This window comes from Pelodiscus sinensis, chromosome 4 (genome assembly GCF_049634645.1).
Source record: "Pelodiscus sinensis isolate JC-2024 chromosome 4, ASM4963464v1, whole genome shotgun sequence".
NCBI lineage: Eukaryota > Metazoa > Chordata > Testudines > Trionychidae > Pelodiscus > Pelodiscus sinensis.
Window position 1 is genome coordinate 121662009 of NC_134714.1, and position 18111 is coordinate 121680119.

The 18111-nt window shown below is 42.9% G+C and overlaps 1 protein-coding gene across 8 annotated transcripts in view; it reads right to left on the bottom strand.

Moving 5' to 3' along the window:
• Window positions 1-18111, bottom strand: part of LOC102457209 (uncharacterized) — a 160003-nt gene that overhangs the window by 134639 nt on the left and 7253 nt on the right. For 5 of the 8 annotated variants that reach the window (XM_075928293.1, XM_075928298.1, XM_075928297.1 and 2 more), the window contains exon 2: window positions 12495-12607. The gene's annotated coding sequence lies outside the window, so the exon portion shown is untranslated. Of the gene's footprint in view, window positions 1-1126; window positions 2140-12494; window positions 12608-13161; window positions 13301-18111 lie in introns of those variants that run through there. The other 3 variants (XM_075928294.1, XM_075928299.1, XM_075928300.1) reach the window with 2 other exon arrangements.

Here is an 18111-nt window from a genome sequence, read left to right on the forward strand (position 1 = left end):
TGCTCTCTCAAGCTACTACAGATTTCTTCTACACAGGAACTTTAAATACATGAAATATCCACCTCTGAGGATAAATTAAGGGAGAGCGGAGAGTACAGTGACAGATACACCATTCAAAAGCCACATTCTGATATACATTAAAGGTAGCACAATCTGGTCTCAGACATCGGGTACAGTGGCATACTGCAGAGTGCTGCTCACTTCACTTTGAAATTTCTATTGTGCAGACACAAATTTATGTATGTCCTCAACTGTAAGAGAGAGCCACAATGGCAAATGCATTTGCCACTCATAGACATTTATGGTAGCTTGCCGCTGAGAGGACTGAAGTCTTTCCCAAGCAGCACCAGCGTGCATGTAAAACACTTCAACAGAACAAAGCATAGTTGATTCTCTTAGCAGTCATGTAAAGTCCTCTATTGAACCTTGCAGCTGACTGTAAAAGACCACAGTAATGAAACCCCAGCTAATCACTTAGGTTTTGATAGCATGTGGTCTTATTAAACACAGTATCCATTACCTGACAGACTCCCAACCATTTTAATTCATCTATTGCAACAACATGACATTCATCTTGATATGAACGGATGGTCACTTGTGCTTTTAAAATGACACGGCCCAATTACTTTTTCCAGACAATATTTCCATTAGCTAATAGCATGGACATGCATGTGTATGTGCACGCACACCCCAGTAACAAACCAAGGCAAAATTGACACTTTGAAAAATTAAGAATGACTTACATACTGCAATTCTACAAACAAATGAAGTGGAGTTTTGATTATAAAGTATATTGCACAGAATTAGCTCTTTTGCAGTAAAGAGAAATGATGAATAACATACATGCCAGATTTATCATAGAGAAAGAACATTCAGTCAGACTTCAGAAATACATAAGCACCTTATCTACTCTCCCTACAGAATCTACAGACAGACTTCTAGCAAACTGAGAATTTGCATCATTGGGAATGGACAAAAATAAAGAAAGCTTTCCCCTTTCTCAAGAAAACATTTTGAATTCCCACTCACACCTTAAAAACCCAAGAGTGTGAATTAAATATAGGTGACTCTCTGGTTCACAAGCACATTTGAAATAAGATTGTTGGTAGAGGAAAGTAACTCTTACCTTCCTTTTTATTTCCTTTCCATTATTGATCCACCCATTAAGTCTGGAACTCCAAAATACAAGCAATTACTTCTTAGCCTAAGATTAGAAATGCTGGTGTAAGTCTCTAGCTGGCTCTCCTCTAAAACACAAGCAAAATCTAATTCACATCTGGTTGTGCCAGATGGACAGAACACTGAATAGCAGTTCCTACACAGAGGCTGGGTGGAAACAGCTCCACCCCTACTCCTACTCCTCATAAGCATTTACAACGTAAGACCGAACTGCTTCTGGATAAACCAGGTTTACAAGAAAGATTGGTTCACTTGGTTGTCTTATATCCTTTAAGGAATACCAAGACTAAAAACACTGCAAGAGCATAGAATTCCGTGCTATACACTGTTAAAACAGCCAAGCGCCACAGGTCTCAAGCAGGGTGAGAAAAATACTCACCACTGAAGTTAACATCCACCCATTAGCCATTAAAAAAAACAACAAGTAGCCCTGCAGCATCTTAGAGACTAACAAATATATATATAGTATCATGAATTTTCTTGGGCAAAACCCACTTCCTCAGATGAGCAGCCATTGTAACCCAAGCCTCCAACACAAGAGCAAAAGGGCAGAACAAAGCCAGATCCTTTTGAGAACTCAAGAGGTTCTTCCGGAGATGTCTATTACTGCTATATAGTTTCTAACACCTTTCCTTCCACACAGTCACTGCAATAGTGCACAGCTCATTACGAAAAAAGCTGTAAAAGGAACACAATCCTTTACTAGTCCAGTACAGTGAAAGTACATACTTCCAATGCATCATGAGTCTAGCCCAGGGGTGGGAAAAGGGCCCTCCGCGGGCTGGATCTGGAAGCCAGTGCATCCAGCCTGCAGCCACCCTGCTGCTCCCTTATCCCCAGACCAATCAGGGTCTGGGGGCAGTGGAGCACGCGAAGACTTCTTGTCCCCACAAGAGCATGCGGTAACTAGGGAGATGCACCAGTTGTTTAAAACAGCTGACTTTTATCTCTAGCTGCCGCATGTCTCTGGTGGGGAGCATCCTTTCCCCACCCTGCCAGTGCCGTGCAGCAGCTAGAGAGACACGTCCAGGTATTTTAAAACAGCTGACTGTGTGTCTAGCCACAGCATGCTCCCCCGCCCCCAGGTCCTGATTGGCCTGGGGCAGGAAGAGCATGCAAGGTCTCCTCCTGCTAGGTGCCTAGAGGGAATGCCAGCTGTTTTTAAACAGCTGGTATTTCTCTCTAGGGAACTGGGCGGGGGATGAAGGGGGAAGACTTCTTGCGCTCCCCCACCCCAGGCCAATCAGGGGGTGGGGGGAAAAGCACAATAAGTCTCCTGGCCCCGCCCCTTCCACCTGAGGCCTCGCCCCTTCTGGGGTGGCCCGGGGCTACTTCAGGAATTTCTGAAGTGGTCCCCTTTTTAAAATTATTGCCCACCCCTGGTCTAGACGATACACTCAAAGGGCTAATCTAGTTTCAAACTGAGTTATGGAAATATAAAAGGCTTATTTTACAAGGCAGTTCTGCTAACAGATCCTCCCCCTGGAACACTCATCTACCCAGCTTTCGGACATGATTTAAACCAATGTTTCTCAACCTTTTTTTTTTTTTTTTTTTTAAATATCAAGTACCCCTTTTAAAAAAAACAAAACAAAATTATAAGTACCCCCAGTACCTACTCTTTTCAGACACACAATTTTTTTCTATCATTACAACACATTTGTTTAAACAACTTAATCGTAACCGGGAGGGCGATGAAATTTTTGGGTGTAAAAAGTACAAAAATAATAAAGCGCTATAAAACTTAAAACAAAAATTCAGTTTTCTCCAAATTTCAGTTGTATTGACATACCCCCATCCAGACTTCTCTTGAGTACCCCTAAGGATACTTGAACCACTATCTAAATCAGTGTCTCTCAACCAAATCACAAATAAAGAAGCCTCACTTCAGATGACCGAACAGACACCCTATGTGGGTTGGAATGTAGCAACCACTGTCCCCCAGTACCAAAATAAAATGGTTTGAAAGGACATCTTAGTGTAGCAATTCCCTATCAAAAGCACATTGAGCATCTCAGATCTCAGGTACCTGATCGTAATGGGCTCAAAGTCTACTTTTGCTACCAAACAGTTTCAAGACTACACAGATGAGGTTTTCAAATGAACACCGGCCCCTCTAAACAATAAACACAATGGGTAAAATCACACAAGTTTGTGCATCAGGTAGCATATTGTAGGTATTGTTGCAATGGCTTGGAAAGTATTCAGAAGCAAAGTCCAATAATTAGCTACACAAAAGTTAATTTACTGTAGGCAGCGCCTATTAAAAATTGGGAAATGCTAAAAATCAAGTCAGAACTAAGCACCATTGGGTAGTGACATGAAAATATATTCCTTCCCACTGCCAATTAATACTTGTTATATTCACCTGCCTTCAAACTACAAGGAAAATGATAAAAAAGCTGAACACCAAAAAATAATAAATCAGGGCATGCATGCACTGGTTGGCTATCAGAGCCCGATTCAAAGCCCACTGAAGTCGATGTAAACACTCCTTTCAATAGGCTTTTTAAATCAGATGCTTATGCATACTGGGGGCTGGCTAAGGAGCAAACAGGTGCAGATTTTAGGTAGCCTGTAAGTTTCAAGGTGCCAGCTATACATGGTACTAAAAAGTCCCACTTAGGTCATCAGAAACTATGCAGCATTCCTAGAACTCAACAGACGCGTTGCCAAATTGAGTTTTATGTTTGGGATGCCTTTCCCATACTTTAAAGTATGGATATGGTCAGTACTATTTCTCAGTTACACTTCTGAGATCTCACAAACACATAAGGGGACAGTGTTATAACCTAGCAAAAAACTCCTGCTAGAAAAAAAGTCACAAGTTATGGACGGCTTGCAGTTTCCTCTGCTGGTATCTGTTGTTACCAAAGTCCATTAAGCTGCAAAATACTAGCTCTGATGAACACAAAAATTTGTTCAGCACTGAGACACAGTTATGATACACAATACCCAAGTGTATTTAGTACTGTGCTTTTAAACCCATTAATCAAAGCATCATGAACTCAGCTCTCTCAGCATTCTAGGGCTTCTCCAAATGATCATTCTATAACAAGTAAGCTGTAAAAACAGCAAGGAGGAACTGAATCTAAAGTTATGCTTACACTTGAAAGACTGCAACAGCGCAGGGTGGAGTGCTCCAGCTGCACTGTGGTAGCACTTCACTTCGGAGGCTCACAACAGTGAAAGGGGGAGTTCACCCATCACTGTCGGTAATCCACCTCCCTGACTGGCCAGAGTGAGGTTGACAGAAGAATTGTTCTGTTGATCCAGCGCTTGTCAACACCAGACAAACTGTGCTAAACGGTGTGGATTTTCCACACCCAACTTTTCAGTGCAGGCCTGGAGTCTGAGGCCTGTCAGTTATTTCCTGAACTACTATTTTTCATGGCGTAAAATTGGGCCCTATGACAAAGCCAGTATTTCATTTACACATTTTTGGTAGATCGCTCTAAGATAGCACGTTATGTTTGCAAAATATGAGCTGCTCTTGGGAACAGCTTCAGCTCATCTGCTTCTGCTACTTCCTGCTCAAAACTATGAGAAACCACAGAAACTCCACTAAAGGAGTATTTCAGAACACAAAAGGGGGACAAAATAAGATCATTTACTATGCACGTTGGGTAACACTAGACAATATAAAATACTTCAGTTGGCACCCAGCAGGACAACAGATGTTAAAGCAGCTCCTGGAGAGATAGCTGTGATGACCATGGAATTTTGAGAGGGAAGAGGGATTAGGGGATACAACGGGAAATCAGCAACCCTGCATTGGGAGAAGTTGAATATTCCCTTTCCACCCCTCAATGCTCTGAAAATCTTTAATCAACCATCAGTGCTGATTTATTTTCCAAGTCTCCACTGGCTCCAAAAGAGTCAAAAGCAGACTCTACATCTGGGAAATACAGTGAGGACAGATATTCTCTTGGCAATTCCATATTACTGTTGCATGAGTCTCACCAAAAAAAGCCATTTTTAAGTTTGAGGAAAACACCACAGGATCAGTGTCTCTCCTGCATCAGGCAACTGACAGTAATAAGGCAAGCAAGGCAGGAGACAAGAAGACTATAGACCCTTCCAACTCCTCCACTATTTCACCTTTAGTGTATGTGTGTGTGAGAGAGAGAGAGAGAGAGAGAGAGAGCGCCGCATGAGCTCTGCCCACATTAAAAGTGACTTGCAAGGACTTCCTAGCAGTCAGCTCCAAATTTGACAGAAGAGGGGAAAGGTTGAGGGCTTGTCTATACCAGTGTTCCCTCTACACTGAAGGGCAGCACAGCTTCACAGGTAATTAATCAAGTCAGTCAGCTCTGAGCAGGGAGCCCTGAGACACTGACTGGGCGGGGCTGTGAAACTGTGCTGCCCTGCAGTTGAGGGGGAACACTGGTTTACACTACAATTGTAAAATCCCATTAAAAAAGTTAACTAGTTAAATGTTATGTTTAACTGCTCCCTCCTCCCCCCCCCCCCGCCCCCAGGCAGGGGACTGCTCCAGAATGGTCAGACCACCAGTTAACTGGTAAGCATTACCCACTAAGGATGACTGGTTAACTCTTTACATCCCTAGTCTACACTTAAAATACTACAGTGGCACAACTGTTCCACTGTAGCACTTTAATGTAGACACCACCTACACCAGGGGTCAGCAACCTTTCAGAAGTGGCGTGTCAAGATTTAACTTATTCACTTCTATTTACGGATTTGAGTGCTGGGAGGGGGAGAAAGGGAAGGGGCAAGGCTGGGTACGGTGACCATATTTTCTGAACCAGCTGCACCTACGGAGAATGGTTTAATTAAAATTATTAAACAGACTAAGCATTGTAACTTTCTCATGTTAGTTTATCAAACCTAAATTTGTATTTTATTGTATTTAAAATGATGTCCAACACAAAAGGTTTCAATGTTTTCTTTATTTATGGCAGGTGTGGGGAACCCTTTTTTTGGGACAGGGGCCAGTGACCCACAGAAAAATCAGTTGGGGACCACACAAGTGAGAAGCAAAAAGACTCCTTCAAAAACCTCCAACCCTCCCAATGTGGCCCCCAACTGAGACACTGTTGCTCCTGTCCCATGAGGCAAGGAACAAGGACAGGAAGGACTGAGGTTCAGGGTTTTCCACAGGCCAATTTTAGTTTTCTGGGGTTCTGGAGAGAGTGTATTTTATGGACCCCCTTAGGCTCTGGGGTAGGGACAAAAATGAAGGGTCCAGTGTGCAAGAAAGGGCTGCTAGTAATGGGATCAGGATAGGGTGCAGGATCTAGGAGAGGGGTGTGGTGAAGGAGGGAGAGAGGTTGCAAGGTCTGGGTGGGAGGTAGGGTGTCTGGTCAGGTGGAGGGAGCAAGGAAAGGAGGGTGCCGGAGCAATGGTGGATGCAGAAGCAGGGTGGGTGGAGGTAGGTGTCTGGCCAGGCCAGGGAGAAGGTGCAGACAAAAATACTGAACTGAATGGGTTAAATGTTCTCCTTAAATTAAGAAAATGAGCCATCATTAGAGCCTGGGTTATAATCTCTTGTGCTGTGCAAAGATCATAAACACCTCCAAAGCTACAGATTTAAGAAACATTGTACTGACACCACACACAGATATCCCTTCTAGTTTCCCTGTTCCCTTTCTATAACCAAATTCAAGAACCAACACTCAGTGGGGTAGTTTACAAATGAATTTCAAAGCAGATACATTCCTTTTTATACTAGACCTGTGTCTGGCCTATTAGACACAGCACATTAAATGTTAAGTGCAAAAAGACTTTTTTTCCACTGCTTTAATGAATGTTAAAGTCTGAAGAGCCATATACATGCCACAGAAAAAAAGACATATTAGAACATGATGTTTTGTTGGATACATTTACAAACTGTCACAACTAGATTTTTTCAAGCATCCCAATTATAGCAAAGATTCAATTAAAAGGTATAAAAATGAAATATGGAGTTTTACCAGTTTTATTCTTCCAATAATTAAGTTTTCTAGTTTTGTTCATACTACAATTTTAGTATAATAGTAAGTGTATTTTAGTGGTCAAGATTTTGTGGTGGACAGACAACTAGTTTCAACATCAACCTTTTGCACTAAGGATTTTGGATGTGAAAGTTTTTAGCTAAGTATACTGCACTACAGGTACTAAAAATGTTAAATGCTTCTTGTAAAGCTTCAGTCACAATACATCAAAATGATGAGCTGAAGTGATACTGCAGTTTTTTACTACAATGTCAATTCAAGAACTTGGGATATATTTCTTGTTTATTGATCCTCCATATATAGTGCATGAAGATTTACTCACATAATACATTTGACTATTCATCAAGTATGGTGAATAAATATTCTCTTAATTCCCCAGCCTTTGCGTCTGAATGATGGACTTTAGCCGATGACCAGAGTTTTAAAACCAAAAAAGATCAATCCACAACTCTTTCCCCATTGAAGAGACTCCAAATACTTCAGAAGCACTGTGAACACTATTCTCTCAAGGAGTAAAATTGGTAGTGAAAGCCACAAGACTGTTGCACAGCCTCAGCATCCAAACCTCATGCACAAACTTTCCATTACCATTTATACCAGCTCCTCTTTCTGCTTTAAATTACTGCTCTAACCAGAGCAGGAAAATAAGACTTCCAAAAAGCTGCTCAAACTGTATACCCAGGGGAAGGTGGGGGTTTTTCCAAGGGTTTTTTTTTTCCACGATCTGTCTATGGTGAAACACACACAGAGTAAAGATGGAAATAATGGAAGGACATAAATCTAATCTGGCCACCCCTCCCACTGCAGTGGTAGATTATTTATAGCCTACAGAAAGGCAATCTTCCCCAGTGACAGTGAAATTTATATCTTAGTTCATTTTATAGTGCTTAAGTTTGAGAAAGCTGCATTCACTCTTCAAGACTTCATTTCTTTGAAAATGGGAACTTCAGACCACAGGATATCAAGTAACACATTGGGATTAACATTTTCTAATTAAAAAGTGTATCCACCACCCTATCCTTCTCCTACACACCCTACATACTGAACAGGAAAAGCCCAGTCTCTCAATTATGCTATATAAAGTGGTGAGAATGCTATTACTTGGACTGTGTTCCTGATCACAGACCCATCTCCTCTACCTCTTCCTTTGGGCTGCCTTTCTGCAGCAAAAACGAGTCCTGTGGCACCTTAGGCTATGTCTACACTGCACATCAATTTCAAAATAAGCTACTCCAAAATAACTTATTTCAAAATAGCACATCTACACTGCAGGGAATCCTCAAAATTAGTCAGAGGCAGGCTTCCCTAATGTAGATATGCTACCTCGATTTAGCGCCCCAGGAGGCACTGGGTAGGAATAACTTTTAAATGACCCCGGTGAGGGGCTATTTTGAAATAGCAGCCGTGGAACATCTACACACGTCTTATTTCAAAATAGCTATTTCGGAATAGGCATTATTCTTTGTAGAATGAAGTTTACAGATTTCTGAATAAGCCAACCGTTATTTCAAAGTCATTTAGAAATAACGGAATGGCTGTGTAAACGCTCACGTAGTTATTTGGGAACAACAGCCATTATTCCAAAATAACTTTGCCGTGTAGACATACCCTTAGTCTTTAAGGGTATGTCTACACTTGCAGCCTTTCGGAATTGCAAATCAAGCCCAGGATTTAAATATCCCGTGCTTGATTTGCATCTTCCCAGCCGGGCGCCGTTTTTGAAATTTACAAGCCCGGAATAACTGCCCGCATCTACACGCAGCAGTGAAACAGGCGTTCAAAATAAAACCCTATTTCAAACTACCTGTTAAACCTCATTGCAGGAGGAACAACAGATAGTTCGAAATATGGCTTTATTTCAAACCCCCATTTCACTGCCGCGTTTAGACGCAGGCAGGTATTCCAGGCTTATAAATTAAAAAAAAAAAAAAAAGGGCCCGGCCGGGAAAATGCAAATCAAGCGCAGGATATTTAAATCTCAGGCTTAATTTTCAATTCCGAATGCCTACATTTGCAGCCCTATTCTGAAATAGAGTATGTCTACACTTGCAGCCTAACAGATTAGGACTTAAGCTATCATGGGTAAAACCCATTTCACCAGATAAATTGGAGTAAGTTACACAGGCAGAGGTACATATATTGTTTTAATGAGGCTAATTAAGTCAGTGTAGAAGTGCTTTTTTCTGCAGCCACTAGGTTACCCTTCCTACTCAACGTTACAGAGATATTGGCAGGACAAACTGATCTACCAACACTCCTGCAACAAGGACATCTGAATTGCTCATGGCTTTCCACTGGCATTGCTGGCTGATGAAACTCAGGTAGTTTGCCTGTCCTTCCTTACCAATTCAGACACAACTGAAACACACAGCACGGGGAGCATAAAACAACAGAGATCATCATCCATGCACAGACCTCCAGAACTCCACTCCATTAGAGCAGCATACATCTCCGAGCAATTCCCACAAATGCCTCAGTCAGAGTTGTAGTATTCCAGAAGCATGATAGCCCTTCAGGATCTGAAGTATGAATGTTGTTTTTAAACTGGGCTGGACTGACACACATTCACAAAACTTCTTTGTTGTGAACTTATATTAGCAGCAGTCAATCTGCTCCATAACGTCAAAAAAAATCTTTGGCCCTTCAGTAATTTCGTTAGGTCCTTGATACAGGTGCCCTAGTGGCACTGACCACTCAGCTGTAACTCCCAGGAGGGTTTTACCTAAAGCTACTCAGAGATGCAGACAGGATTAAATAAAAAATATGGAGCAGATAGAAAACAATTAAGTAACCTACACAGGGAGGGGAAAACCCCAGTGATTTCAGATACCATTTGAAGGGTGATAGAAAAAATGATGGAGATACACAATAAGGCTACTCCACATGGCGGGAGACACACACAGTATGTGTGAATGAACACAATGGAGGCCTAAGACAAAGGAGAAGGCAAATGGTGATGAAGGAACTCAGCAGCTGTCATCCATCCTCAAATCCAAAAGCCTGACAGCACAGCCATGCTAATTCTATACTTATCAAAGCAGGCACAGCACTTCCTCATCACAGGGGAGTGAAGGCACAGGGTGCTCTATTTGGAACATCATATACGCTTTTCATTAAGCATTTAAATGTTAATTAAATTGGAGAGTTGTGCCCTTCTGGGACCAATATCAGCAAGTACACTCAGTGCCCTGGTCCCTGCAAAATTACCAGCTAGGTTTTGACATTTTTAGAAATGAGTAATATTCCTTCGCCATGAGCATGAAATCCTATAATCCATCAGGCATAGCCAGTGCGTGTACAGAGCCCTGTGAAAAATATTCAGGCTCTCTCAGCAGCAGGCAGGCATCTTGAAGAGGTCATTTTCACAGCACCAAAGTATTAGTAAAAGGCACCTAACTGTTTTCTTAGTTCTGAGCTAAACATAATAAATACTAATAGAGAGGCAGGCCAAAATCCTTTCCCAGCCTCACAGCCAGTGGTGGGATGTGCATGACATGACAGCAGGATTTGCTTCACTTCACTCTGGTACAGCATGAACACATTTCAGGCCTTCGCTTGCAATGCCTTTAAAGCAGAGGAATGGTATGTTGAGGGAAAGTTTTATTTAAAACTTTGCTTAAAATTCTCCCTGAAAAAAATCTTTCCAGGTTATCTCAGAAATGTCATGTTTTTCCAGCTATTAACGTGTGTTTCTATAAAGCTGTCTGAACTAGGGATGTTAAATATCGGTTAACTGAACAGTCGATCAACCTCATGAATTCTTATTGGTTAGTCAACTATTCTATAGTCCCGGGGGGTGGGGACGGCAGCCAGTGAGCTCCGGCCCTATTCCCAGGATGCCCCCTGCAAACCTGCACTGCTGCCTCTGATAGAGAGGGAGCAGCGCAGAGTGCCAGCCAGGAGCTGGTCCATGAGCAGAGCCAGTTTAGAAAACCAGCTCCCCTCAAGGACTGGCTGCCTGCCACCCCGCACTACTGACTTTGATAGAGACGCAGCAGCATGGAGTGGCAAGGGGCTCCCCGGGAATGGAGCTTGCATGAGCCAGAACTGAGCTGGGGTGCCTGCCCACCTGGCTCCTAATACACTATAAATGCCTGGATCCGGTGCAAGTCGGGACCAAGCTGGGCTCCTAAAAATTTACTGGAGGGCAGAGGGCAGAAATGCATGTAGTCTATAGTATTAACCGATAAGCAAAAGCTTATCGGTTAATCTACTACACTACTACATCCCTAGTCTGAACAATGTATCTCATAATACTTAACCAATAGTAAAGCCTTCCAATAGCCCTGTGACAACTATCATTATGCTCATTTTCCAGGCAAGGAAACTGAGGCAAAGCAGTAAATTAACACAGCCACTCAATGTCTACTCCAACTGTAATGAAATCAGTTTCCATTCAGCTTCTCTAATCAACAGCCCCACTTGTGTACATCCAGCACACCTTATCACTCTTCAGTTGTTATCCCTGCATGCTCTTCATTCTCTGTACGGACTAGCAGAGGAAAGCATTTCTGTGGCACTTCCAATAGGTATTTCCTGTCTTTAGTCACCAGATGGTCAGAAGCTTCCCAAAGGTACCACAGATGCATGCCATACAGGAAGCAGAAGGGAAAGACTAAGGGCAAAACAGGCCTGTGAGGATAGCAGTGCCTTAAATGTTGATGTCTCTGTGACTGCATGATCTCCAGCCCTTGTGGAGGGTGAGATCCCTTTAAAGAGCTTGACTCTTTAAACCACATTGGGATATTTAGCCTATTCTTTGGCCTCGGGGAGAGTTGTTCCTCAGTAGCCTTTTCTTTGCAGTTGTGCAATGATTTCAGAATGGTCTACCACACTAGTAGTCTCTACTGATGAACGTAGTCACAATGCTGCACAGTTCTCATAGGGATGCCTGCTCAAAACAGCCCAATAGTTTGCATCTCACTGTCTCAAGCAGGGAGAGTTCCCCTCCTCTATAACTGGCTAGTACAAGATAGATGGGTAAGCAGGCGTGAATGTGCCTAACTGTGCCTAAAAATTTCAGAAGTATGGACCCCCAAATATTGGAACCATTGCAGATGCTTTAATAGGCCCAGCATGCGAGTGAGATAAGAGTCTCCTGGCCTTAATTCTGAATTTCAGGAGTTGGGGAAATTTCAGTCTGCACTGCCACACTACTGCAACATGCTGTAAAATACCCTTTCAATCTCTCCTTCAAAAGCAGCAGCAAAAGCCTTTCCATGGAAAGGAGCAAGGTGTATACATTAAAAAAAAAAGATTGAGTTATTTCAAATGTATGGAACCACATTTAACCTGCCGACGTAGAAGTTAAATAAGTCACCCAAAGATCTATTTGAAACGTATCTTGTCTTTACCAACCTTTTTCAGAGTCTTCTGTGATTGGAAGAAGGCAGAATTAATCCTGTCATGTGAGTTTATAATCATATGGTCAGTCAACAAACTGCTTTGCGTTCTTCAGTCCAGGCTCAGTTCTGAAACAGCAAGTATCATATATTGAACACAACCATACATCAAATCCACCTCCAACATCATTTCTTAACCAATAATTCTACCAAGAGCTCTAAAGGACTACTTTAAACAGATCTAGATAGAGAGTAAACCCTTCTCCCTCACCTAATGTGTAAATATATATATATTTTAAAGCCATACAACAGTACCTCAAACCGAACTATTGCATTAGAAGCTGTTAAAGGGCTTTAGATGGATAAGCAGTGTAACAACTGCATTGTGGTGATACTTCTGATATGTACTTCCATTTACAGAGAGCACTTGTTCTCCTAAAGGAGAGCAAAGCACTTAAAAAGCATAAATTTGTACACAGAGATCACTCTTCTCCCCATAGAAATTCAGCTTCTCCTGGGATAAATGAACAGTTGACTAGTAACACAGACCAAGACTACTCAAGAATTTAGGACCAGAAATCAAGGAAAAGTCTGTATCCATTTGAAACCATGCAAGGAACATTTGCCAGGACATGAAAGCTAACAATCATCATAATTAAACTTACTCTGGGATCTCCAATTACCTTGATTATAAGCCTCTTGGGGAAAAGAGGCTGTACAGCACTAACCATGCTGCAGTGTTCAATCAACAGTTACTCATCCGAGCCTATTTTGAATTCACAAAAAGGAAACCACATCCTGAAGCACAAATCATCACTAATATGTTGAAGCAATGGTTCCGTACTTGGAGGGAAGAATCAGCACTGAACAACCAACAAAACTTTTAAATGTTCCTCCTTCAAAGATTCCCATCCGACTACTGACTTGTCATGACCTTGCTTACTTCTCACAGCTGGCTTCTACTCTACTCCTCCTGCTGAAGAGGACTACTCCTCCTGCTGAAGAGGACAAAATTTTTGGTACATTTTTGCCTGCTAATTTTATGGAACTTTAAGCAACATTAGTTTATTCTGCTTGTATACAGGGAAGTACTGTAAAGCTATGTAAAAGGAAGAAAGCTTAATTGATGAACCATATAACAACATTTAGAAACAGCACTTTCACCTTTTAAATTTCAGGTTCAGACAGAAGATACAGACTGCAGAACAGGTGTAGGCAATAATTTTTTGCAAGGGGGCCACTTATGAATTTTGGTATGCTGTCACCAGCCAGCTCTACCACCAGAAGAGGTGGGGCTTGGGACAGAAGAGGAGGGGCTGGGGACTAGCTCCCCCCCAGAATTATCTGAGGCTGGAGTAGGGATGTAATAGTGTAGTCAATTAACCAATTACTCGATAAGCAAAAACTTATAGATTAATGATACAGACTACATGCATTCTCCCTCCCCCCCCCCCCCCCCCCCCCGCTTCCCCGCCAGTAAAATTTTAACAGGTTGGCCAGCAGCCCAGCTCAGTTCCAGCTCGTGCTCGGTCCAGGAGCTCAAAATCCTCCACCCCCCTACCCCGGACAGAGGCTGTTTTTTAAACTGGCTCCCCTTGCAGACCAGCTCCTGCTTTGCACCCTGCACTGCTGCCTCTGATATGGAGGCGGCAGCAGCACAGAGTGGCAGGGGGATCCTTGGGAGTGGAGCCGGAGCACAGTGGCTGCTTGGCCTTGCCCCCGGGAATTACAGAATAGTCGAATAACCGGTAAGAATTCATTAGGTTAATCGACTAGTAAATTAACTGATATATAAGATCCTTAGGCTGGAGGCTTTGAATTGAAAACAGAGCAAAAGGCTCAGAGTTCCCAGACTGCTGCTACCACATTGTCTGGCAGCTGCCTGGAGCTGCTGCAGCCATTTAAAGGGCTCGCTGCTCCTGCAGCCATTTAAAGGGTAGCATCAAGACCTGAGCCATTTAAATAGGATCCTGCTGCCTAAGCCACCATCTGGAAATACAGTGGCACAGGTAGCAGGATGTAAATAGAAAGTGGCCAGATGCAGTCCGTGGGCTGGATCAAAGTGTTAGGCGTGCCGGATCCAGACCCCGGGCCGCATCTTGCCCAACCTTGCCGTATAACAAAATTACATTTGATCTGGAGTGACAACAAATTACTCCAAAACAGAGAGGAGTTGAATTCCTCCAATCTCAGCTCATTTGCTGTATTTTGTAAGTGTTACAGAAAAACACATGCACAAAATAATTTTCTTTAACAGACAAGACGGCTAAACCAAGAATACAGCACAGGACAAAGGGAAACATAGCACTGAATGGTAGACTAACTGCTGCTCTGTATTGCTGTCTGCATGCTACACTTGCTACAGTAGCTCAGCAATCTATAGTTCACGACCTGCAGTGTCTGCTTTGGGATTTACACGCTGAGCTTAGACAGTCAAAAGGACAATTTATTAGCTTCCATTCACTTAAGGCTCTATATCAAATAACTGCTGAGAGAACAGTGTTTTTCTCTATAGTATCTCCAAGATTCATAGCTACGATTCCACACAAGTCAGTCCTTCTCCTTTAGGAATTCTCTCATCTTTTTATTATTAGACAATCTTTCTATTGACCTGCCACTGTAGTATTTTGGTATGCTTTTAGAAAGACTGTCTTTCTAAAAAATATAAAAAATATATAAAAAAAACTTTAAAATATTTGACTCCATTTATGAAGCTCATAGGGCAAGTCAAGAACCAAAAACGCAGTTAAGTTCAGCTGTTTCAACTATTTTTATACAAGTAGCATATCAACTGCACCATTAACAACTTTAGCCCAATTTTAATTATGGTATGGACAGCTTTCACCACATAGAGGAGGAAACTAGCTTTTATAGCCTCTCTTATTAATCCACCTGAAATTAATCTTGAAAATCCACTGACTTAGATTCCTCTTATGAAAAATGATGATGAGAAAGAAAAACAGATGTGTCCTTTTGAAAATCAAATTCTTCAATTAACTTCCATCATAAAACTCCTAAAGGTGCACGGACCATTTCACTACTTCCCACTCCTTAGTAAACTGCTGGGAGAAACCAGAAGTTAAATAACTAGCACTATAACTTTCTTCCACAAATAAGCCTACAGTAGACTTTAACTAGTAAAATCACTATTTATCAGAGGGGAAAGGCTGCAGATGGATATTCTTTGAAAATATATTATGCAACACTAAGCCTGATTAGTAAAATATAGTTTCACCTGCTTACAACAAACAGGAGCAGTGCTCTTACTAACCAATGCCTCCTAGCTAGAAGACTAGCTAACTACCATGCAGTGGGGGGTGGGGGGGGGAGGAAGGAAAATATCCCTTAGCAGTGTTCAGAAAGGAGTGGGAAGGTCAGCCTTTGCAGACACCTTACAGGGCTTCCATTTGGCCCCAAAGAGGAACTGAACATCCCAGCTGGGAATGGGAATGCAGAGGAACAATGCAAGCCTGCTGGCCAGTCCCAAAACGAAAGCTATTAAGAGATGAGCCAGCTGGGTGAAGAGAGAAGCCAGTAGGAAAAGAGCTGGAACGCTGAGGGAGCATTGATGGTCATTTCAGCTATTATAAGCTCACTGGCAACGCAAACAGTCCGCACTGCTGACCAAATGAAACCCATCCCTACTTCTCAGTGTGGAAGATGAATCAACTAACTGTTGAAGGTGTTAATAAACGGTTTTTACACATGCCAGCGTTCGTTCTGCTGTCAGAAAGCCAGCAGGGCCTAAAGCCAGCGAAGGGAAAGTTTATACTAACAGAAAGACTGAGACAAAGCTGGCATCAGTCAGGCAGAGAAGAGCTACACATGTGTAAGAACACTATCAAAAATACATCCAGTGTGCATTTCTGTTCAATTGGATGGTACAGAAAAGGAAGATTCATTTGTAGACTGGGATTTACATACTCTCAAGAGTACTTAGTATGGATATCAAATGCCTCAAGGACATTTTCCTTGGACTGGAGACAAACAGCTCACAGAAAACGCTGTACTAAACTAAAAGAGGCTGGGGCAAGGGCTTTGTTTGTTTAAGTTTAAGTGAATTGCTATCTAACCTGAAGTTCTTACCAGTGTTCCCTGTAAGCTGTGTGCTTGGGCGGCCATCCAGGAGAGATTCCACTGCCACCCAGCTGATTAGCAGAGTTCTCACACCTGGCAGCATGTGTTCCTAATGGTGGTACACATCCACACATGCCATGGCACATAACAAAATTTATTCCACACAAACATATTAGCGGAAACACTGAGCCTCACTCCTGAAAGTCCATCGCTACAGTTTCAAGGGTCAGTGCAGAGATTCTCAAATTGTGGTCCGTGCATAGGTTGGCTGGTTACCTGGTACAGGCTTCTGTGCCCTATTTCCCCTTGCTGAATTGCATTGGGAAATAGCTAAACATGAATTAAGAACTATTAATTAAGGATGTTAAATTTAGATCAATCAACTAATTGAATAGTCAATGTAATGTGCTACGTTTCAAAGGTGGAAGTGCCACGGAGAGCACAGCCAGCGGGGGACTCAAACAACCCCCGGTTGGCACCGCACTCCCTGCTTTTGAAATGTCCAAGAGCCTTGGAAGAGTTCTTGTACATTTCAAAAGCAAAGTGCCCTGATCTTTCTCCCCCCGGAGACGGCGCTGGGGGGGAACTGGCTTTTAAGCTGGCTTCCCCCAGCACTGGATTCTGCTCCTCCCATGGAAGCCTCTCTCAGAGGCAGCAAAAGGGAAGTGTGGGGGGCGAGGGAGAAACAACTAGACGAGTCACTAGTCGACTAGTTGCTTACATCCCTACTATTAATACTTATCTTCTACTTAAGCATTTGCTTATATTAACACGGAAATATTGTGCAATTATGGCAAATGGGAGGGGATCATCCGCATGACTGTGTAGAGGAAGGCACAGACAGTGGCCCAACAAGCACTGAATCTGTATTTAGGTGGGGTCCATGCCGTGAAAGACTTTCAAGAACCGCAGTACTAGAGGCTACCAGAGTTCTGGTGGTGAGATTTGTTATGTGTTTATGTTATGAACATAAGCTCCAGTATGTTATGCAAACAATGTTGTGTTTGCACTGTTTGTTTTGCTTTGATCCTATTAAAGTTTGTTATAGACACCACATTTTGTGGTATCCTCTGCTTAATTAACTGGCTACTTACAGTAGCTCTGTGTTCTTTGCAATAGTATGGGAGGACAACATTTTGTTCAGAATTGCTAAGAAGTGTTACAGAAGGACTAGTATACAGGCAGTCCCCGACTTACGCGGATCCGACTTACGTTGGATCCGCACTTACCAACGGGGCTTTTCTCGCCCCGGAGCTCACAGGTGGCGGGACCGCTGCGCTCCTGGGCGGGAAAAGCTGCTCCAGGTCTCCCTAGTGTGCTGGGGGGGACTCCCCAGCACAGCAGGGAGACCCAAGCAAAACCACACAGGTGGCGGACCCCGCTGCCCGTGTGGCTTTGCTCCTTTGCCCCAGAACAAAGCCGCACAGGCGGCGGGGTCCCCCACCTCTGCGGCTTTGCTCCGGTCTCCCTGTGCACAGCAGGGAGACAGGAGCAAAGCCGCAGAGGCGGCGGGACCTCTGCGCCCTCCCCCCCCCCAGCAGACCAGGCTTTTGTTG